This window comes from Pteropus medius, unplaced genomic scaffold, assembly GCF_902729225.1.
Source record: "Pteropus medius unplaced genomic scaffold, Ma_sr-lr_union100, whole genome shotgun sequence".
In the NCBI taxonomy this organism is placed as follows: domain Eukaryota; kingdom Metazoa; phylum Chordata; class Mammalia; order Chiroptera; family Pteropodidae; genus Pteropus; species Pteropus medius.
The window spans coordinates 27,357,223-27,382,163 of record NW_024351730.1 but is presented as its reverse complement, the minus strand read 5'-3'; positions in this window follow the sequence as shown (position 1 = coordinate 27,382,163).

Sequence of the window (24,941 nt, the reverse complement as noted above, 5' to 3'; positions counted from 1 at the left end):
CACTTCTGTCTGGGAAAAAGCTGCCCCGCTAGCCCTTGCCCTGAAGCCAGACAATTTGGCTACTCCTCATATGTCTCTGGTGCCTTTTATGCTGTTGCCCCAGAGCTGGAGCTCAGAGAGATTGAGTATGTCAGCAGGTGAGTCCATGCATCAACCCTTTAAGAGGACTGCCTGGGACTCCAGCAGCCCTCTGTCTCACTCACCCACAATCTCCACTGGTTCTCACAGCTAGAAGTTATGGGAGCTTTTCTTCCCAGCACTGAAACCTGGGATTGGGAGCCCAGTGTGGGGCTGGCACCCTTCACTCCCTAGGTGGGACCTCTGCAGCCAAGATATCCCTTCCGAGTTTTAACTGCTACACACGGGTGTGGGACCAGTTGTTTTGTGTCTGCTCCTCCTACCAGTCTCAAAGTGGCTTTTTCTGTATGTCCTTATTTGTAGGACTTCTGTTCAGCTAGACTGAAAGTGATTCTCAGTGATGGAAATGTGCTTTAGTTGTAATTTTGATGTGGTTGTGAGAGGTAAGCACAATGTTTACCTATTCCACTATCTTAACTGAAAATCAGCCCTAGAAATTTTTTAGAGAGTAATCTTAGAGGTTAACTTTCCTTGAGATCATTGAGAAGATTGTAAGAGGTAATATGTGTAAAAAGTTAATGGAAAGTCCAAGTGGCATGTAAAAGACCATTGTTTTTAATTTTTAAATGACAAAGCCATGATCACTTAACTGCAGTTAATTTTCTATAATATCATATACATTGTCTTCTATTTCATGAATTATCCTTTTTGCCCTGACTACTGTAAGATGACAGTATCAAATGATGCTGTCATTTGAAAAGGAAAGTGCTCAGGTTCTTCAGTCTTCAACTCACACAAAGCAAGGCAATATTAGGTGTTTGACTAGTTTGTTAAGAACAGCTTGAAAATAAGAGTGTCACTGGGCTATGAGTATTTTCTGAAGTTCATCATTTTAGCATTTTAATGTGAAATGTTTTATAGAGGAAAAGTAGATAAGAGAAGATGCAGATCTAGCCTCCATCTCCTGTTGATTGTAATCATGTTTGTTATCCACCTGCTAAAAACCTTCAGGAGCCTGACTGTAGAAGTTTCCTGTTAAGTGGGGAAAAAAAAGTCTTCCCTGCCTCTTAGCAAATCATTGTAAATATGTCAGTACATTATTGTATGTGGTAAACTTTTGAATATGTGAACATCTGATGAGGAGATCCTTTTTATCGGAACTTTTATGTTTGTTATGTTTGTTCAATAGTTAGGACTGGTTATTTACTTTATTTATTTTTAGGTGTGTGAGAGAGGTATACACACATGCTAGGATTTGGGGTCAGTTCTCTATGAAATGTATGGAAACACATTTAATGCATGAGCTTTTGAGTCTCCCCTAACCCCTCGTGGTATTTTAAAACAGGAGGTCCTACCTCTAGGATATTGCCTAGATATTCTAAAATAGATACATTAAATCCAGTACCAAATGCAGTTAGATTTTTTTTTTTCTGGCTGTTTGTAGCACATTTGTACAAGTTGTTAAAAGATTTGTTTTGCTGAATTTTCATTAGCACATTCTTAGTGAGATAGTAACATTCAATATCACTGACAAATACATTGGGCATTTCTAGTTAAAGTTTTTCTAATTATTTGATTTGTAGATATTCAGGAGTTGGCAGAAATTCTAAACACTGGTAATTTAAGGAATATAACAATTATTGTGATGACCCTATTATTCCAACTAATTATAACCACAGCTATACATTTTGAGCACTCATTATATTACAGACATTGTTCATAGTACTTTCCATGTATTAATCACAACAACCCTATTTGGTAGGTACTACTATTACCTCATTTTAAAAGTGAGGAAACTGAGGCACTGAGAGGTTAACTACTCTGCTCTAGGTTACACAGCTAGTGAGTGGTAAAGCTGTAACATGAACAGAGTCAGTCAAGCTATACAACTAGTACCCTTAATCATGATGCTAATGGTTTACTTTTTTAGTTTTTTTAATTTTATTTTTTATTGACTTTACTTTTTTGAAGCAGTTTTAGGTTCACAGCAAAATTGAAGGGAAGGTACAGAGATTTTCTATATACCCTTGCCCTCCCTCCACCTTCAAAGTGTATAGTTTCCCTCATTATTAATATCCCTCATCAAGGTGGTATATTTATTATGATTGATGAACCTACATTGATACAGCATAATTACCGAGTCCATAGTTTACATTAGGATTTACTCTTGGTGTTATACAATCTATGGATTTGGGCAAATGTATAATGACATATATCCATCATAATGGCATCATTCAGAGTATTTTCACTGGTCTTAAAAATCATCAATACTCCACCTATTCATCCCTTCCTCCCCAACTCCTGAAAACTATGGATTTTTTTATTGCCTTTGTAGTTTTGCCTTTTCCAGAATGTTATTTGTTAAAATCATACAGTATGTAGCTTTTTCAGATTGGCTTCTTTCACTTAGTAATATGTATTTAAGATTCCTCCATGTTTTTTCATGGCTTGATAGCTCATTTCTTTTTAGCACTGAATAATATTTCATTGCCTGAATGTACCACAGTTTATTTACCCACTCACCTACTGAAGAACAACTTAATTTCTTCCAAATTTGATAATTATAAATAAGGCTGCTATAAACATTCATGTACAGGTTTTTATATAGACATAGTTTTTAAATTCCTTAGGTAAATACCCAGAAGCACTATTGATGGATCCTATGGTAAGAGTGTGTTTAGTTTTGTAAGAAATTGTCAAACTGTCTTCTAAAGTGGCTGTTCCATTTTGCATTCCCAGCAGTGATAAATTCCTGTTGCTCCTCATTCTTGCGAGCATATGGTGTTGTCAGTGTTTTGAATTTTGGCCATTTTAATAGGTGTGTAGTGACAGATCATTGTTCTTTTAATGTGCATTTCTCTGATGACATGATGTGGGGTACCTTTTTATATGCTTATTGCCATCTGTATATCTTTTTCAGTGAGGTGTCTATTAAGATCTTTGGCCCATTTTTTAATTGGGTTGTTTATTTTCTTACTCTTGAATTTTAAGGGTTTTTTTTTTTGTATATTTTGGATTGCACTCTTTTACCAGATGTGTCTCTTGAAATATTTTCTTTCATTCTGCCTTGTCTTCTCATTCCCTTGACACTGTCTTTTACAGAGCAGAAGTTTTTAATTTTCATGAAGTACTGTTTATCACTTATTTTTTTCATGGATCACCTTTGGTGCTGTATCTAAAAAGTCATTGCCCTAACCAAGGTCAGCTAGGTTTTCACCCATGTTCCCTTCTAAGAATTTTTGTAGTTTTGCATTTTACATTTAGATCTATGATTCATTTTGAGCTAATTTTTTTGTGAAGGGTGTAAATTCTGTGTCTAGATTAATTTTTTTGCATGTTGATGTTCAGTTGTTTCAGTACTATTTGTTAAAGAGCCTATCTCTGTTCCTTTGTATAGCCTTTTCTTGTCAAAAATCAGTTGACATCTGCATCTATTTCGGAGCTTCTATTCTGTTCCATTGATCTGTTTGTCTTTTTTTCACCAGTACCACACTGTCTTGATTACTGTTGCTTTTCTTTTCTCCTTAGGGCTATATTGAAAGAGAGATTTGAGTCCGATTAAGGTGAGAATGTGAAACTAATATGACTTTCACCCTTTTCTGTTCCTTGCTGTATTCCAGTTTTCTTCTCGAAGGACTTGAGAACACTATGTATACCTAATAAGAAAACTGTCCTGACCCTTTCCTTTTTAAAGCTCCCTGTTTTAAGACTATTTTGCCAAATTGGTCGTGGCCCTTGATAAGTAGTTTCTTTGCCGGTATCTTCTCATCAGTAAAGTATCTGGATTCTGAATCTCAGTCAATACTGGGCCATTGATGCTCCCAAGTTTCCACTAAAGTTTTAAGAGTGTTAAACTCCATCCAGTTTTTACCATCTCATATTTAAATGAATGCCTTGGAAATAATCTAGTCTTCACCTGATCCTAAGAACTGATGATACCTAGAATTTATATGTACTCAAATAGCTTCCTGAATTTTTCCTGTCTCAGCACTTAGCCTGTATACTGTTTACTTGCTTATCTCTTCATCCAGACTCTAATAATTTGGGGGACAGAAATAGTGTCTTCCTTATCATTGTATCTTTAGGACCTAGTAGTGTTGTTTGACTAAATGAAAGCTTTATCAGGTAAGACTCTTTCAGTTGCTAATGACAGAGAACACAATTCAAACTAGCTTAAGTAAAAAAATAAAACCATATCAAAAACCCCAAGCAAATTTTCAGTTCATATAACTGCAAAGTCCAAGATTCCAATAATGTCATAAGGAGCTCATCTTTTTCCATTTTTTTTTTTTGCTCTTCTCTCTGCTATGTTTTTTTTAAAAAAATCATTTATTTTAATTAGTTTCAAGTATACAGTACATTGGTTAGACATCTATATAGTTCATTAAACGATCCCTCCAATTGCTCCCTCCCTCCCCTGACCCTCCACCTAGCTGACATAGTAATGCTAACTACATTCCCAATGCTGTGCTCGTGATCATCCATCAGCTACTAATTTGTAATTCTTTACTCCTTCACCCTGTTCTCCCAGTCCCCCAAACTCCCTTGTCCATCACCAAATTGTCCACTATATCTGTGAATCTGTTTTTGATTAGTTTGTTCTTTTTATTCCTTAGATTCCATGTATAAGTGGAATCATATTTTCTCTGTCTGACTTAAATACCTTCTAGGTCCATCAAAGTGAAATCTTTTTCCATCCCCTTCCTTTTAGTCTCTGTGTCTTTTAATCTGAAATGAGTGTCTTGTAGGCAGCATTAGGGGCCTTGTTTTCTTATCCATTCAGCCACTTTATCTTTTAGTTGGATCACTTAATTCTTTTTCATTTGAGGTACTTATTGATAGGAATGTTGTTGTTATCATTCTTTATTCTTGTTTTCGATAAATGTTTTTTCTTCTTACAGAAGTCCCTCCAACATTTCCTGTAATACCAGCTTGGTGATGATAAATTCCTCTAGCTTATTTTTGTCTAGGAAGCTCTTTATCTGCCCTTCAACTCTAAATGATAGCTTTGCTGGATAAAGTATTCTTGGTTGTAGATCCTGGGTCTTCATCATGTCAAATATTTTTTTTGCCAAACCTTCTGTCCTGCACAGTTTCTTTTGAGGAATCAGCTGCCAGTCATATGGGTGTTCCCTTAGAGGTAACTATCTGCTTTTCTCTTGCTGCTCTTAAGGTTCTTTCTCTATATTTAACCTTTGGCATTTTAATCATGATGTGTCTTGATGTGGGTCTCTCTAGATCCCTGGTTTTGTGGACTCTCTGAGCATCCTGAGTTTTTATGTCCACTTCCTTCACCAGGTTAGGGAAGCTTTCCATCATTATTTCTTCAAATAGCTGCTCAACATCTTGATTTTCTTCAGGTATGCCGATGAAACAGATATTTTGACCTTTAATAGTGTCCCTTATGCTCCTTAAATTATTTTTATAGTCTTAGTATCTTTTCTCTTGCCATTCTGATTGAGTGTCCTTGGCTTTCTGATCCTCTAGATAAATCATTTAATCCTTTTCTTTATTCACTTTGTTTATTCCTTTGTTTATCTTTACTATACTTCTCATCTCAGATAATGTGTTCATTTCAGATTGGTTCCCTTTTATAATTTCCATTTCCATTTTTATGTTTTTTTATCTCTTTGTTGAAGTTCTCACTGAATTTATCTACACTTTCCAAAAGTTTATTGAGCATCTTTATAACCAGTGTTTTGAACTCTGCATGTTAGAGTACTTGATTCCAATGTTTCTGGATCTCTGTTCTGTTCTCTCATATGGTTTCTACTTCTTTGTCCTCCCATCTTGGCTGCCTTTCCGTGTCTGTTTCTATGTACTAAGCAAAGCTCTTAAGTCTCCCGGTCTGATTAGTGTGGATTTGTGAAGTAGGTGTCCAGTGGCACAGTCCTGAGAGGGATTCAGTTGCAGGCCAAATTTAGCACAAGCCTCTGCTCCTCTGTGGCTACCTGTAAAGATTCAGCAAGCAATCCACAGATGCTGTGCTTATGGTTGCCTCAAAAGACCACACCAGAAACCCAGGCCAGCTGCCTCCAGTTGAGTCTAGGCTATGTTCATCAAGAAGCACTTGACTCACTGAGGCTACACCTGGATGTGGTTTGGATGGGGCTGTGAGTTGGGGGAGGCGGGGTTTCAGGGAATCCTCCTGGTGGAGAGACCTTATCAAGCTTATATTGTAGTGCAAATCACAATTAAATCCTCTAAGTTTTTCCATAGTGAATGAATGTGGATTAGGTTTGTAAAGAAGCAAAGTAGGTAGGATTTGATAGAAAACTGGAGAGAAAGATCCAAAACCTAAGGCAGAAGAGCCAATATTGTTTCCTTATACAGAGAGGAACAAGAAGCCTAGATTCCTGGAGAGAAAGAGACACAGTTATAGTTCGTTGGAAGTTTAGGAAGGGAAGGGGTCATACTCAGGCTTTACCTATGTCACTATTTTTCATAAAGATCAAGCCTAGTTAATAAATAAGTATTTAATAAATAATGGTTGATTTACGTACAAGTTGGAGTTTAAGACTTGGTTCTACTGCATACTTTGAAAACAGAATTTAACCTCTCTGTACTGATTTCTACATCTATAAACAAAGGTAATAACAATATAGACCTCGTAAGATTGTAGTGTAGTACAAATAAAGAATTATAAGTAAAAAGCACATTTTAAATTATAAAGCAAATATGAATACCATCAGTTGTGGGATCAGAAACACAAAAGAGTGTCCAGGTTAGCAAATGCTCCTTTACATGTGTGTGCCAGAGAAGTTCAAAGATCTTATAGAAGGTTCTATGACTATTAAATCAGTCATATTTGCTTTTCCCCCTCTATCTTTCATGCAATTAGGTCTAAACACCTTAATGGTCAAAGCTATTTGTTAATTTTGGCATCTGATACAGGTATTATCATTTTGCTATGGCTTATAGTTCATGCCTAATCACAAATGGTGCTGAGTTTTTTGTTGATAATGACATTGTAAATATAAACACAAGTAAAGCAAGAAAATGGCCCTTTCAAGAACAACCGTATAATGGTATTCTTCTCATTTGTAGACCTTGGTGTAAAAGCCTAAACCTCACTGATGTTAAATAACATGTCTCTATCACTATGTTTATTGTCTTTCTCTTTCCCCCTGTGTGCTCGAGAATGTCAAATTAAAAAAAAGAAAACAACATCCATGTGAGCCATTGTCCTCAGAACTATTAGCCAAACAAATGAGTATTTCATAGACTTAACGTGACAATGAATTACACATCCAAAACAGGTTGTGTGCGTGGTTTAGCAAAACAAAATTAAGAGTCATTCTAGGGAAGGACATTGCCACAGCTTTGGCATAATTAGGAATCATCATAATCAAATACAGGAAATTGGCACATCTGCTTTTCAGGCTGTTGATCCAACTGTGAGGCTGCCTGTGTGCACTGGCACAAGCGGTTCTGATGCAGCTCGATGTGTTCTGCAAAGCTGTCTTTGCATAAATATTTACATAATTTTCTCCAAACACCACTATAAGCAGTTGTTTTTTATCACTTTTTCTCCCTTGGGTTATTATTATTTTTTCCATTCCTACTTTTGGTAAAGGAATGATCACTTGTCATTCTAAGGATTCAAGAGAAGTTTAAAGGAAAATCTTAGAACCTGAGACTTTTATAAAATGAGTGAAGAGGTACCTTTCATTTGGTATGTTTTTCTTAATATATAAAGAGAAGGACTAGATCCAACTCAGCTGTGGAGAGTGCAAAGCAGAGGCACAAAGGAGAAGTTGGACAGAGAATCCACTCAGGGGTTGAGATTGATAAAGAACAGAAGATCAGATTAGGTGAGGTGGAATAGCGTGGCCTTAAAAAGTGATTTACTTCTCTCTCCATTTTCTTTAGTTATTAAAGGGTAAAATAGTCTTTTACTGAAGCATTGTAAAAGTTGAGGAGTTCTTTTTTTCAATTACATTTGACATTCGATTTTATTTTATTTTAGTTTCAGGTGTATGATATAGTGCTTAACATTTACATAATTTACAAAGTGATTCCCCAATTAGTCTAGTACCACAATTGAGAATTTTTATTTCACTTTAAGTCACTTAATAATTCTGATAATTTCCTTTTCTTTAAAATGATCAAAAGGGTCTCTCATTTCCTCCAGTTTCGATATTTTATTTTACATTGTTGAAACTACACATTTTAAAATGACACATATTTGTTACTTTTAAAAGTCCAATTTAAAAAAATCTATCATTTCTGTTTTCCACATTGTTTTGCTTACCAATGCAAAGTGTTCTATTTTAATTACTGTAAGTTTTACTAATAACACTTAAATTACAACAGATAAAATAGTTGATAATTTTAAATTTTATAAGGAATCTCTGAAGTAGAAAGCATATTTTTTCTGTATTAATATGAGTTCTTTGCCTTTGATGCAGACTCGCTGGCATGTCTTAATGAGTGTGGGATTTGTACATTTGAAGGTAGCACAAGATACAGTTTAATAATAAAATAATTGGGTGATTTACATGGGGAAAGGTATGTTTATTTTCCCCCAAAGCATTAGAAAGATGCAACTTTTCAACAATCTACATATAAAAAAGAGAAAGGAATCAAACTAAGAAGAGGCAAGATATCCCCTGTTTCAACTTACATTAATATACACATTATGAATTATTGGCAATTATAGGTCGTGTGGTTAGTTATTTGTATACATGAATGCTAAATTATGAGTGAAGTTGTCTGTAAGATGCTTATTTTAAACTTTTTAATGAACTTTACATAGTTTGATTACAGAGTTACTTCTTTTCAATGAATTCTTCTGTTATATTAAACCATACTGAATAATAAAAATCTCTTTAAGTAATATTAAAAAGACTTTTTCCTCTGTTAACTCTGCCATCCTTAAAGCATTGTTTTTTGTTCTCACGCTTGTTTCCTCATGGACCTCAGGTAATTGCTGTGGCACCAAAAAACACAAGTTAGGTAAAGGGTGAGAAGTGGGTTGTTTGATGGTCCCCTCTGCTGTGGACCTATTTCTGCTCTCTTTTACACTCTTCTCTCCTGGTATCTGTCTTACTCTCTTCATTCCCACATGTCCGTTTCTCCTTTGAGTTTTTCAGATGTGCTGATACTGGCTCCATGTCAACAAATGGGACCATTGAGTGCTTTCATTTTGTCCATGAGATTCTGGGAACAGAAGTACTTGAAATGATCCAATGAGTCAGAGTCAGATTTCGGAATAAAATCAGGTGTCCAGTGTTTGATTCATTGTCATCTTGTACTGATATCTCATTCGTTCTTCTATAACTATAGAGTTTTTCTAGATGTAATGCTTTTTTTGATGCACATGTACACCTGATATTTTTAAAACCTAAAAACCCTCTCACATACATGGTGGAGTGTGTGTGTGCACACACGTGCATGCGCTTACAAATCATTCTTATCTATCTGTTAATGAGTTGTTAAAAGTTTCAAACTTTCTCTTTCCTTCTTAGTCTGATGATTTTCTGGATTTTTTCTCATTTTCTTGCCAGGTCCTGGTAGTAAACACCTATGCTTTATCTCTAACAGATCAAGGTTGTGATCTGATTTAAGAGGCTGAGAAATTGTCAGCAACTTCTTTAATTGTATCTAATCCAATCAGCTGGCAAATTATAAATTTTTTCTGCTTGTGTTTATCTAGGGTAAAACTTTTTGAACTCTACATACATCTTATATATTTGCATTTTATAATTAGTTATTATTAATATCTCTACTTAAAGTTATTCTGAAATATATAATACATACTTCAAAATTTAAAAGATAGTGCTGTATGGTGAAAACAACTCTTTAGTGTTCATGTTTAGGAGCTACAGTTTCTCATCTATAAAGTGAGGAAATTGAACTGGACAAGATTTTTGTCAATATTTATTGAGCAACTACCATGTACCACAACTGTTGTAGGTGCTGATAAGAGAAAGAGACAGATTCTCAGTTGGAGCTTATATTATTTGAAGAAGAGTCGATTCATAAACAATTACAATAAATTATAAAAAGTATCTATTAGGAAATGCAGAGAGAACTAGGATACATAGAGGGTACGTTTGTCTTTCTCCAGAGGGAGTCAGGAAAAACTTCTTGGAGTAAATTATGTTTAAGGTGAGAATGGAGAATAATAAGTAGCAGTAAAATAAAGAGAGGCGAAGTAGTATTTAAGATAGAAGTACTCTTATGGTATAAAAATGCTATTAGTGGGTCATTTCAACTGCATTTATGTGATATAACAGTTGAGAAGATAGAATACTTACCTTTTAGAAATATGGAACTTTAGGCTTATCTGTAATGATAGATCCTCAATTATTTTTAATTTCCTGTTATATTTTTCTTCTTCAAGAGCTCCTTCTAGGTCTCCTAGTTCAGAAAAGGAGTATTCATAATTTGAGCTACATGACTGAAATAATAGAATGTTCAAGCTGGAAAGAACCTGCAAGCTTATTCAATCCAGCCTTCTTATTTTGCAGAATGTTTCTTTAAGGAATACAGATTAAGAAACACATGGGCTAAGTTCTAATAGCTAATTAGTGGTTGAATTTGCACTAAATGTAGTTTCTGATCTTGGTTTAGTGATGGTTCAGGTATCTTAGGCTGTCTTTTCATAGTATGAGGATAAAAAAAATGTACATTTCCATAGAATTTTATATTCTACTATCAGGAGAAGAAAAATTTTAAAGAGGAATAGAGACAGAAATGGAATGGGATAGATATTTTTGTTTATTTGTATTGTTTTGTTTTTGGTTCTCTAGTTAGTGATTTCACTGTTGTGGTAGTTATGAATGTGTTTCTAAAGTTTAAAAATGGACATATTCACTCTTGGTTTCTTCAGGATACATTTTGATGTTAATTATGTATCTGTACTAGTATTTTAATTGAGAAATAGACATTGTTTTAACTTAGTTCAGCTAATATGTGTCTGAATTTCTCTTCTTCCTAATGAAGAGAAATTTTCTGATATTATCTAATTTTCTGGTATTATCTTTTAAGTTACAGGTTACTTTAAAATTCTTATATCAGTTTGGTTGGCTTAATTTAACTATGGTTAAGAATTAAAGTTCTGGTATAATTCTTCGTTAATTCTGGGCTCAGTATTTACTTATGTGACTTTAGGCAAGTAATATATCTACTGTCTATTCTATTTCTTTATCTGTAAAATAGAGATGAGATTGTGATGAGGATTTAGTGAGATAGTTTATGTAAAATATTTAGCCTAAGCCAGAAAAGGGTTCACTGTATGTCAGTTGTTATTATTGTTGAGTCATAAAAAGTCAAATTCTCAGTAAAAATAACAGTTAGATGTGGTCTCCAGAAACACTGCTTGCAGGAGTATCTGTCAAAACCAATAAAAAACAAATTTTTACATCTGTGGAATGGACCAAACCAGTTTTGATGTTGTCGTTACCACTGCTGTTGCTAGAAACCAGATTTAGTTTCTAGGTCTTGGCTGCCAGATGAATGAAGTGGAGAGCCAATTTTGTATGAGTGGGCCCCACGATTCCTGGGAGTGTCCGGAATGTGAGGAAGGCACAATGTGTGTTTCTGTTGCAGATCTCTCTTCCTGCCAGGAATGACATTATCGGGATAGCTTGGCTCAGCCTGGTATCCCACCCTATTGGCAGCAGGAGAATTGTGAGACAAGAACAAACAGCCTAGGCCAGGTGAAATAAACCACTGGAGAATGTGGGAAGGGGGTGCAGGAGCTTGTGGAAAGACAAATAACAACAAGAAAGAAGTTGGGGCAAGATGTGATAAAATAAACACTGAAGTATATCAACCCCATGGGATTCCAATTGGAAAACATGGGACAATGTAATTTTGAGATATTAATCGAGTTTTTCTTGGCATTTTCCATTTCCACTATCCTTCCTCCTAAGCTGATTCTTCACTCCCTCCTCATTTGTGGACTGAATCTGATTGGCATATGCCATGTGGACAGATGACACAGGACCAGATTCTACCTGTCTGGTCCTCATATATATATAAACACCTTGGTAAAGTCTCTCTGATTGTAGATGCACCCTGCAAAAGGAAGTAGGGAGTCACAGGGATTGACTGAGATTACTTAATTACTTCTGGAACTTTCTATCAGAGTTCAAATTGAGTAGTTAGAACAAAATAAATAGTATTGAATTCTTGCACATCTCAGTCTGCAGATGGGATACAAATGTGAAACGTACATACATTTTATTTATTTTTCCTCTTGAATTTCCAGTTTTTATCCAAAGTAGACATTAGGTAGAATCTTTTAAGAAAGATTAATATTCTTCCAATATTTATGAACAAAGAAGTATAAGGAAGTTTCTCATAAAGATTTTACTGCTGTTCTCTATCTAATCATGAAGCCAATATCAATGCAATATAGTTCCATTTGAAAACAACAGTGACAATAAGCCTCGAAACTTTATTGCTGAAGTGAACTAAACCTATACCTGAGGGTTAGATCTTTATGTAAATTCCTTCTACATTTATGGAGCACCAATTATAGGTCAGGCAGCATGCTTGGCACTGGGGATATACTGATAAGAAGCATATATGGTCCAGAGAGAGATTATGTGCAAGTAGACAAGCTGAGATTCTATGTGAAATAGAAGTGATGAGTTTATGGTTCTTACAACTAATTTTCACATAAGGTTATTTAATCATAGACTCAAATAGAAATTGAATAATCTGTAATTTCCTCTCACAAACCAACATCCCCATTCCTTAAATAGCTTTGGAGAAGGCCAGAATATTAACACTGTGAATAAGTATGTTCTCATTGGTTGATCTGGCTTGCTAATTCAAAGTATAAGACCTCACCTCTCAATTACTCACTTAACATTCCAGTACATTTTTGGAACAATGGATAATTTTAGAAGCTGCCAAGCAGATGGATGAGTGGTAACTGACTTAGCAGATCTAGAAAAGCTGAATTCTCAACCTACCAATAAGCTAATTAAAACTGCCAAACCCTGGAAATGCTCTCAAATTGTAACCACAAGGTGCTTTTGGAGGTGAGAATAGCGGGTGGGGCTGAAAGCGGGAGAATAGATTGACAGTGTTATAAGGAGGAATTCCCTTTCCTCCTTATCCCCACTCTTTCCCAAGGAGAAATCTGGAAGTTAACTCGTTGAACCAAGGATGTTCTGCTCTAGAAGATACTAGATACAGTTAAGAGTGGATATGGAGGGTAGATACCATAATGAAAATGAGGAAAATGTGAAAGTCTACATTCTGAAGAATAAGACTCTTAGAACTCCTTTCCATGGGACTCTTAACATTCACAATACTGGAGGCCAAGTTTATAACCCTTAGGCAGGAGGTTGTAGGATTCATCTCTGGGGAAATAGCCCATAAAAATGACCTACAGATATTGTCACTAATACAGCTCCTCTGGGAAGATAGGTGGAAGGAAATGTCTGCATGTGAGGCATAGGTATAGGGAGCTAAATATCATCTTTTATAGAATGTAGTCATCAGTGAAAAATCAAAACATGTCACAATAAATAGGTTATTTGTTATTACATGGTATTAGAAATATAGATAACACCGGAAGATGCTTGCTGCTAAAGTATTGGAAAATAGATTTACGTATTTTGCTCCTCCAATCAAAGATTAGAAATAGGTTAAGAAATTGAGAAACATGTTACTTTATGAAAAAATTAAAAATAAAAATATAAAAACAGTTAATATAGTTCCATGAAGTCAAACATATCTGGATTCAAATTTCTTCTCCACCTATGAATTCTGTGAACTTGGTCATGGTGAAAATTCTCTGAACTTCAGTTCTGTATTTGGTAAATGAATAAAAATAAAGTACCAAGCACACAGTAAGCACTCATAAACAATATCTATATCTTAGGGTTATTTTGAATATTAAATTAGATTATATTTAAACACAATACTCAATAAAGCTCAACTAATACTATTATGACAATACTTTGCGAAAGAAGTGAAGAAAAATCAACTTAGAGTAAGGAGAGGAATAAAAAGTTGACTCTGAGTATACACAAATTCACAAACACACACAGAAACACGATATATAAATAGAAGGAAAGGTGAATGAGGGATAGGCACATTAGAACTTATACAGGACAGGTATATTTGTTCATTATGCTTAAGTTAAAATAACCAGAATAAAAGAAACAATCTTGATTCCAGTAAGAAAAAAGTAGAGAGATAAAGTTCCTCAATAATCTTTTGTTGACTCACCTTAAATCCTTTTCTCACAAGGTGACATATAAATAAGTCCAAAGGAATTTCCAGAATACTTACAATGTGAAGGTACTAATTTTAATTATAAAATTATGTCATTATTGTATTTAATAAAAGTTCTTTCACTTTTATTCTTTCACTTAATTTTTATCATCGTCCTGTAAAATAGGTAGGATAATACTTTATAGTTAGTTTTGTTAGGAGGTAAGAATTGAGGAATAGTGGTAAAAAGAAAAGGAAACTATAGAAGTTGCCTAAATATTATAACTATGGAAGCAAGATAGAGATAATTTTATTATAATAGGTACCTATTTTTATAATTCAGTGTGACAATTTATTAATTTTCAATGAGAAGTATAACTGCCAAATGAACCAAAATACTGATGTCACCTGGTTTGCACGCTCACTCCCCTCTAAAAAACATTTCTATGGAAATTCAAATTGGTTGGTAGAAATGCAACCAGAGCACAGTTATGGGATGATCTTAATGGCTGATATCATCAAATTCTGACACATGACGTCCCCCAACACACTGTAAGTCTGTATTTGCCAAGCAACCAGAATGTCCACATTAGCTGGCCAAGTGACCTTCATCTCTGACAGAATTGTGTTTTTGACTTACTTCATGCAGACCATCTGGCTACACTTACTCTTCAGCTATATTTCGGTACATTTGATTAGGTTTAAGTTTTCTCTTATATCAAGTCATACTTCAGGCATGTCCTCTTGATGAATTTTACATATTTCAAATTATAATTTGAAAACTCAGTTTCTGTGGGGATTAAAAATGAGTAATGTATCCATATGGTTTTCTAATATTTTTATAAGTGCATTAAAAGAAAACTCAACAATTAACTAAAATGAACTCGAATTCATTTTAATAAGAATGAAGCTAAAGATGATAATCTATTGAATTAAACAAATATGGCATTAGAAGCATAGGTGCTAGTGTCAGAAAATAAATGCAGCCTGGGATATTCTTTATATTATATGTAGATTTAAGATACTATCAAACTCTTTTAATCACCATCCTTATGTTAGAAGCTTTGTTTGTCTTAGCAAATGAAATGTCACTTCAACAAAACCAAAAGAATTTTAAAAAAATACCCACATGCTTAGAAAGCAGAAAATAGCAAAATGTGGGAAAAAAAAGTCATTTTTGCAAGGAAAGGTCAGCAGAAACATATGGATTCCAAGTGAAATTAAAATAAGGTTTCTGTTCAGACTAGATACTGTGGCAGATAACGGTGCCACAGGCCAGACAGAAGGTTGCCAAGGCCCCAGGCTGCTTTCTTACTTCTGCTGGGCTCAAGACTTTATTCAACATTATTTTGGTGATAACACTTGTTATACATCCTCTGGATCCTCAGATGCTAAATCATCCTGTAATAGACTTCATCCAGAAAACCTAAAGGCCAGCCATATTTCATCATTTCTTAAGTTTCAGTGATTATAAAACAGCCATCTGTACATGTCTGGAAGCATATTTTTATTTGGGTTATTACTTGATAATGTACAGACAATCCTATCTCCAATCCTCTCTAATGTGTCTATTTTTAAAAAGTCCATAGGAAATTTTAAAATGGCTGTATTTTAAAATTTGTATTTTATTTAGTTGAAATCTACAGACTTCTTTCATTCATATTAAATGGGGAGAGAATAAGTAATTACATAGAATGACAAAATTATGTTCATTAAAAAATATTTGACTACATTATATCATTGAATTATTTTTTAATTAAGCAAACTGCTCATGTGCTTAGAGTTGGAGATCACACAGAAGCAATATAGAAAACCCTCCTGGAACTTTCCATTAAAGCACAGTCTTTTACTTTTGTCTAATATTAATGTATTACCTATCAATTTTTATCTGTTAGATGCTTTTGTCACCAACTAGATTCAGAGTTGGGAGTGAGTTAGATACTTTAAAAGTAGCTTTGAAATTCAGCCCTAGCACCACTTCTTCTCCTTAATTACAGATCTTTGAGCCTACATGGTTAAAAGCGCTTGACTGTAAGCCACCTGCAGCAGATGCCTGGCATTCTGCCATTACACGTTTATTCTTTGACATTTAAGCGAATATGCAAATGCTGCTGGTCAGCTTGGAGATGGACTAGAAGGAAAGGTAATACGTTAAATATTTATCAGTAATGCATATATTAGTGTGAATTTTTTTTTTCAGATTGTTTTCTTTTTATGAGGAAAGCTTGACATTTCTTGTCTACAGCAAGAAATGCAAGAATGGTACTTTAACAGAAACAAGAGGGAGAGAAGTTGAGGTGGAGCATGGTAGAAAAAGGAAGTAGGATTGGAAACTTGTAGGGAGTTGGAGAATGCTGTTTAGGGGTGAGCCATATCAATCCGATTCCCAGCAGAAAACAGATAGAAGACCCTCAAATTGGATAATCTAATGGAGAGGTGATTTATAAGGGATAGGGTTGAAATAGGAAGGAGTAGATTCTAGAAGCAAAGAGCTGTGTAGAGAGGGCTGCTTGATTGAAGCTGTGCTCTTTCATGGGAAGACCCTGCAGAGCAAGAGCCAAGGCACAGTGGGAAAAAAACTGCTCTGGACAGACATCAAAACTGAAGTTTGTCCTCTACAATGTATTAGCTGAGCCTCGGGTTTCTCAATAAGAAGATATAACGTCTTTTCCAGAAAGTAATTGTGAATATCAGATGATACCATTTATATGAAAGCTATAAACACAGAATCCCACAGAGAAAGAAGGTCAGAAAAAAATGAATGTTTAATCTCAAAAAGATGCAAAATTTAAAAGCACAAGATGAGAGAAGACCTACTTCTTTACCTGAGACAGGTCCTAAGATAATACATAGAAGGTGTTAGTCTACATGTATGTGCTCACAGACAAATATTTCAGAGACACATGTGTATAAATGTGAGATAAATTAAATCAGCAAAGTTAGGAAGAGAAGGGGACCAAGAGCAAATACAAAAAAAAAAAAAATCCAAAACCTTTCCCCAAAACATTAAGATAAAGAATATTAAATATCTCTTTGCTAGTGGAGGTCTGACTAAAGAGAGTGAATAATACAGATACAATCATAGGGTCCATCACCCTCACATACTAAAGATGGAATAGTTTGTAGTTTTTTTGCAAAGGGATGATTGCAAATCTTTTGTCGTATTTCTTCAGAAATTTATGTGATACTAACATATACATTTTTAGTCTGTACTGTTAGCTTTCTTATTAAGCCACAGCAAGAAGACTTAAAAATACTATTTTTTTTTTTTTTTGCTTAGTTTCCCTGTGGAACTAGCTTTCAGTTTAAATCCTAGCATATAGTAACATATAAAAAATGTCAATGCACTTTATCTCCTACAAGATGCTCTTGTAAGGAATGTTACTAGTTAAAAATTCTGCATTGGGGAAAAGAGAAATTATTCGTTTGATCTCATGAGTTTGGTATTGTGTTATGATATCATCTAACACTAATGCAGCTTAAAATTCTATGTGAAGTCCCTCTGTTTTGACTGTCAATTCAGGGTGGAAAACCATTTTGTTAGAAATGTCAAGGATATGATGAATGGTGAAAATAACATCTTTGTTAGCTTATTTTTTTTGACTGCCACATGATTCTTCTTGTACTATATCATGTATGAACAAAAAAGGCATTAATTCAAAGACCAGAAATTCAATGGCTTTTAAACTAATCACCTCAAGGTGCAATGAATTTATCTGCCATATCCTTTACATATTGATGTTTGTGCCTACTTTGCTCCCTTGGTTTATATTAAGTATTTGTGCTATAGAAAGGAAATCATTAATGAATACCTTTAAAGTGCAAATTTGTCAAGGTCAGAGTTTCAAAATCAGAAGCTTTTTATGAACCATGCACTGCATTTTATTTCTCTTTAATAGTTGGGTAGATTATCAATCAAAATGTTGACTATAATTGTTAAAATTAATTTATAAAAGCCATTACCAGCCTTTTCTTGGTCTGACTGAGCTTCATGTGAGAGAAAAATCTTTTGGACAGAGAGGAGATGAGAATAATCCATATAAAGATGCAGATATTGCACTGTATAGAACTGTGGTATTCTGCAAAACTTGAATATAAGTAGAATTTTTGTAAAGTGACTCTTGCTCCCTTGATGACTCCCTTTATGAAAGAGGGGCTATGCTTCTTGTGGAGAACACTTTTTGAGACATCTTCCTAGCACCTCATCTCTAGCAAATGTCCTCTCACCACTAGGGGTGGGGCCTCATTGGCTATGTTTTGGTTACATGTTCATGCATCTGAACTTGAGCTGCAATCGAAGGTGGATACTGGATCCAAACTAGATAAATACAACAAAATCTTCTTTCCTGGGAATTTGAAATTGGGACCTTGACTTTCCAGGTTAGACTCTAGTCACATCCGTAAGTTCTATTATAGTCCTCTCCTTAGTTTCCATGAGACACTCTAGCTTAATGATGCTTCCTTTTGACTATCCTTAGTTCACATTGGTATCTGTTCCTATAAACAAATTTACTTCTTTCTTGGGGTGAACCCTCTGGATCGGATTGAGGACTTTGGCTTAGAAATGGCAGACTCACTATTGTCAAGACGTTCTGGGACCCTATTCCAACAATGAGAGTTCCTATGTGCTGTTTCCTCTGAGCCTTCCCACCCACAGTCTCATGCACAGCTGCTCAGTCTCCCACTTTTTTCCAGGCATAGCTTACCTCCAGACTACACGTATTTCTGGGAAATTCCCTTGCCTTCCCACCCTTAAGAGTGTCATTCTTCTGATTTACTGTTAAATTTACAGTTTTGAATCAATCTAAGCCTTAATATTTCATTGGACACAAGATAAAAAGCAATAAAATAATAGTAATTTTATCTATTTTGAAAACAGTTTTAAGTGCTCTCAGCTCCTTAGTATCTTGCCTCTCCATTTTGTCTTGCCACAGCACCTGATTATCCTTCTAAAAGCATAGCTCTGTTCAAACCCTTCTGCTGTTTAAAATATATTATTGTCTCCATTTTGTCTACTCAAAAATGTTCATACACTGAAAGGTTTTTATCTTTGGAAAACTTTTTTATTAAAGGCCAGATAGTAAATATTTTCAGCTTGTGGGCCATATGACTTCTGCCTCAACTACTTAATTGTGCTACTGTAGCACAAAAGTAGCCACAGTTAATATATAAGAAATGGGCATGGCTGTGTCCAGTAAAACTTTATTTACAAAACAGGTGGTAGGCAGCATTGATCTAAAGCTAACTACATATTGTATCTTACCCAACTCTGTCACTTTACTTTGTGCTTCATCTCTACATACTCGGGGCTCCACTGAAATTAAATTTCTTTCTGTGCTCATTAGGTACTCTGTACATTCACTACTCTATGAATGTACAGAGTGGGGCATAGACTATTGTTTCTCCAAGCATATTTTTATAAGCGGTTCCTTTAATATCAACTTTAAAGTAATGTAGTCTTACTACTTGTTAAGAAGATGCTGACAGTATTCTAGAGAAAGCATAATGAAATATATGACTAAAATTCAATACTAGTACTATGATATGTGTAATACTACGAGACAGGTAAAGAAGGTAGTCAAAAGGTTGTGCCTGTTTTTAAAAACATGCTTGCTCTTCTACCCATCTTAAATAATGATGCCACCAGCTCTTACCCTCAGATATAGAAGCTAGTTATGCCTTTTCTTTCTGCAATTTTCTTCCTCTCATCTGTGATAATCTTAAAAGCAATACCAGTCCTTCAAGATGCATGTTAAATGATCTGACCTTTATTAACCCTGATCTCTCCAACTAGGAGTAATTTCTCCCTATTCTGGATTCCTGTGGCACGCCATCACATCATTTTGATGTTGGTATTCTGGTTATTTATTTATCTTAGTTTAATAATTAGAATATTTAACTACCCTATCTCTCTTCATAGACTCTGTGTATCCCAAAAAGCACACAGAACAGTTCTTTGCAGAGACCAGGCATTAAATAATTATTTGATTAATACATTTTTAAAATTTGTAAGAATGGATTTCTTCAAATTGAAGCTCCCTTTATTTGATGAAGAAACATTAACTCTGTATAAAGATCGAGGTCCAAAGCAAACCTCTGGTTTACTAATCTTTAAAAAATAGCCTCAAGCACTTGTGGTCCAGAGTTGCTGAACTTAAGTCAGTATTTTTGCTAGCTAAATTTGCTACATATGAAACCCATTGGCCATTTGGGGACTGACAACTTTCCTACTGCTCCTTTCAAAGAACTTCCCAAGAAAACTGGGGTAGATAATCTATGTGCCATATGTGCTGTTAAAATAAAGTTGGATATGCACTAATCAAGCGGTTTCCATGAGAAACGCTAGGCCTCCAAAATATGAAAAATCTTTTTAATTGTAGTACTTATGGTAGGCACTCCAAATAGCAAAATTACATTTCAAACTTTTTTTATCTCAAAAAATATAGTTTATACCAAAGCTTAAATATCGTGGAGCAGAAACACCGTGGCTGTTTAAAATATTATAAAACAAGTTTGAAACAAGTAAAAAAAGTTTTCCCTTTTATGTTGTCTGCAGTCTTTAAATTAGTGCTTAGCTTAAAAGAGTTGATTTTTCTTTTTGGAGATGGTAGAAACATAGGTGTAGGGGGACCCTCTCCCACAGCAGATTGCAAGCCAGAAAGCAAGAATAGCCAGATCTGAATTCCCTTAGTTGGAAGGATTGGCTAAGGATATCCGAAGTTAGGTAGCATACCCAGGATAAGTCAGCCTTTTTGTTTCTTTTGAGAAAGGTTATAGATAAGGAGGAATTGAGATCAAATACAGTTGATTTCTAATGCACCCAGTGATATTACAATGATAATTTAAATTCTTCTAAGTTATTCTATAGTGTAACCTCTTAGAAGTAGGTATAAATGTGTAATTTAGTTGTTTAAAGTAATCTGGGAGTGGCAGATTGAAAGATTACTTATGTCCTTTGCAATTAATCAATTTTAGTTGCAACTCGTTTTGTCTCCCTTCTGAGTTACCTGTTTTTAGCTATAGTCTCTTTCATTCTTTGAATTTCGTTATTTAAAATTTCTACCTCTGTGTCCATAGTAGCTAAATAGATTTGTACTTGTCTTGCAATATTCTCAAAGAAGTAGATTGGATCTTTTTTTTAAATCTAATTTCTCTTTTTCCTCCAGGGATATCTGAGTTTACTAAGGAGAGGAATAATAGCAAATGAGTGCAATGGATAATTTTAAAATTCACAATTTCTTATCTCTCTTCTTTCATTTATAACCTTTTATCATAATTATAAATGCCAACAAAATGATTAATTTAAGGTTCACAGAGATTGTAGAATGTTAGGATTTGTCAATGTCTTTGAAAACAGAATCTACTCTAGTCACTTTAAAAGAAAGGGGTTTATTAAGGGGCATAAACACCTCACAGAGTCATTTGGATTGCTGAAGGAGAGTGAAGGCTGACTTTCAGGAACAACTCCCAAAGTACACTCCAGCACTGAGCTGCAAGGGAACTACCCTCTCTGCTGCAATCAGGGAGGGCATGAAGTACAAAGACACCTAATGAGCCCCAGCTGCTGCCTTCATACTCCCTCTGTCATGACCCCTACCAGTAAAAAGGACACCCTATGTCCCGCCTCTCTCCTTTTGTATTTCAGTTCTGAACAATGTCTGGCATGAGCATATACGGGTGGATTTAGATCATGAGGAAGCTTACCTGTAGGAGAGTCTAGGAAATGTCCATTTAAAGTGTTTTTCTAGCATGTAGAAAGACGTGTTAGTTGGATTAGTGTTGAGTGTATCCACACAGCTACCACTTCAAGCAACTTTATTTTCTCTTTTCTTTGATTCCCACCTCTCCCCGAGCTGTGATGCTCATAAACAAGCAAAATGACTAGAATTTGAAAACTGGCTTATGAATCAAGTTGTGTCAATATGCATCAAGGACCTATGAGAAGAATAACCATTTTCCCATTTCCTTATGTGTAATTTCCTTCTCTGATGGGGAAACATGGCTCCTATAATCTATATTTACTTAATTTATCAACCCCCCTGTATGTAACCAATTTCTCATGAGCATTATTAGCCTCCCCACCAGCACTGATTCCCTCAGCTGCAGGTGTTCTGACACTGTCGCCACCCTGCACCCTGACTCAGTCTCTGACACTCTGTACTTAGCTGCCATACTGCCTGGCAATTTCTGCAACCTATCTCCAGATTTTCTGTTACCTTCTGGGGGGAAATTGATCTCTGATGAAAAGCCTTCCATCCATTACTTGGGTTTCGATCTCCCGCGCCCCGCTGCTCCTTGTCCTGAAGCTCCCCTTACCCTGCATGAGTTCAGCCCCACACCAGCCTGTGAACAATTCCTCTGCGCACTGCTCTGCTCAGGCTCTTAATACCTGTACTGTGCTGCTCTGCCCGCTGCTCACTCATATTCCACTGCAGACCCTCTTCTCTCCTCATTCATGCTGGCACCCTGCAATGGGCAAGCCCATTTTTGTTTGGGGACTCTGCTCCACAATGAGCTTCCCCACTGTACAGAAGTCTTTCTCCTCTTAATCTCAGAAACCACATATTGCTCAGTGCAACAACCACACACACACACACACACACACACACACACACACTATCCTCTTCACCTGGCTTGTTCTCTGACTCAAGTTGGGCCACTGCCCTCCAGTGTGGACATCTTCCTCACTCTTCTTGGGCTTCATTACTCCATGTCAAGCTTCCTCTCCCTGCACCAGGGGAACACTCTCCAATCTGCTTCACCTCTGACACCCTGTGTTGGACTACTAAGCTCCTCTCCACCCTGACACCATGTGCTTGGCCCTACCTAGTGGCTTTTGACCTGAATTTTTCATTCAGGGAATGAAAGGGAAGAGAAATAGGAGACAGAGTTTGACATGTGAAACATGGTGTCAGGGAAATGGAACAAAATGAGGTAAGACCCAAAGGTGTAATTGTGTAAGTATATGAGTGACACAGTGACTACCTTGGTTTCTCTGGAGCATAGAGTACATGAAGGGACTTAACTTATTAGTGGCGAGGAGAGCTAATTTGTAAAGCTATGGAGGACCTTAAGTTGTAAACAAATGATATCTCATTGGCAGTTACAGGTAGGTGATTAATGTGCTTGGCTTTACAGTTACTGAAGTGTGTAGGAGGTGTGAGAAGACAGTATATATGAGAATAACTCCACTGAGAATTGAGAAACTGACCTGGACCAGGTCTGTGATAATGGGCCTGAGAGGAAGGGATGCACTTACAGGACTTTATCACTCCAGGATGCCATTCTGATCCTGATCTAGTTCATGATGGTGTGACATTGCACATGAGATATGACTTACATCAAGCAAGCTGCCAGGTGTCTTGGCTTTTTGTGGATATTCTAAATGCTGTGGTTGTATCACTAGATTCCTCCTTCAGGACTGGGGCACTCATTACCCATAGACAGGAGTTTTGCTACTGGCAGCTCACCACTGAGTTCCTCCTCATAATTGCCCTAAGGCAAATGAAGCTGCCTTGCCCCAAGGTTATCTCCCTCTAAAGGGAGAGCCCACACTAAATGACTGGTCCATGAGGGGACACAAAGCCCTGGTCCCATTGCTGCAATCAAATCAGAACAACTGTGAATCAGAACTACCACTGGAGTCTGCTGAGGCCTCCTTAGCCATTGCACCACATCCACCTTTCCCTCTGACCATTCCTGTGTCTCTCACCCCTTGTAGTGTTTGCCAGAGAGCATGGTCCAGTATACCTTCTGCATGCACAGCTGAGTCTCAGGTGTGTTTGGGGACTCTGAATTTAAAACATGTCCAATCCCAAATGCAGACATTGGTAGTCATTCTTTGTCTTTGGTTGACATCTCTTGTTGTCATACACGGAGATATTAATTTAGAAGTAATTGTACTTTCCAAAAGCATTTAGTTCCCTCTCAGGAACTAGTTCAGACATTGGGGAAATCTAGCTCTTTAATGACTATACCTGATAAAAGTTTAAATAAGCTTTGTCACCTACAGGTTTACTAAAGATTTATTTGCTTCCTCTGTGTCACTGTAGATATCATATAATGAATCATTCCATATGTAATGTGAATATGAATCACATCCAGTATGGTACTTAACTTCCAGGAGAGTCATGTTTGTCATTGTGAATGTCATATAAAGATATCTACTTGTAAATAATATAGATTATGTGATTTTTTTTTTACACATAAAGGACACATTTTTCTCATTTTATTTTCCTGTTTATTGTTGTTGTTTATTTGCCCCTCTTGTTTGTTGTTTGTTGGGGTAGGGAAGAGATAGAAATGAATTAATATTAGAATGTTGGTAAGGTGAACTCCTGAGAGGAGAGGGTATGATATTTCTGCTTAGAACATTACCAGATACATAGTTGGTAGCGATAAATATTTGTTAAATAAAAGTTATTAAAGAAATAATTAAATAAAAATGAACAAGAAATTTATAGGTGGTCTGCAGCTCAAAGAGAGAGACAGTGATAGAGGGCCTAGTGAACATCTTTAGTCATCAGGTGTCACCCTCAAGCTATTCTAACTGAGTTTAAAATAGTTTTGAATTTAGTAGTGTATTTTATGCAATGAGGTGATAAATTCTAACATAGAATTTAGAGTTTGGTTTGATACAAAGAATTTGCAAAGAGTAAGGGCTTGTACGGATTGTGAGG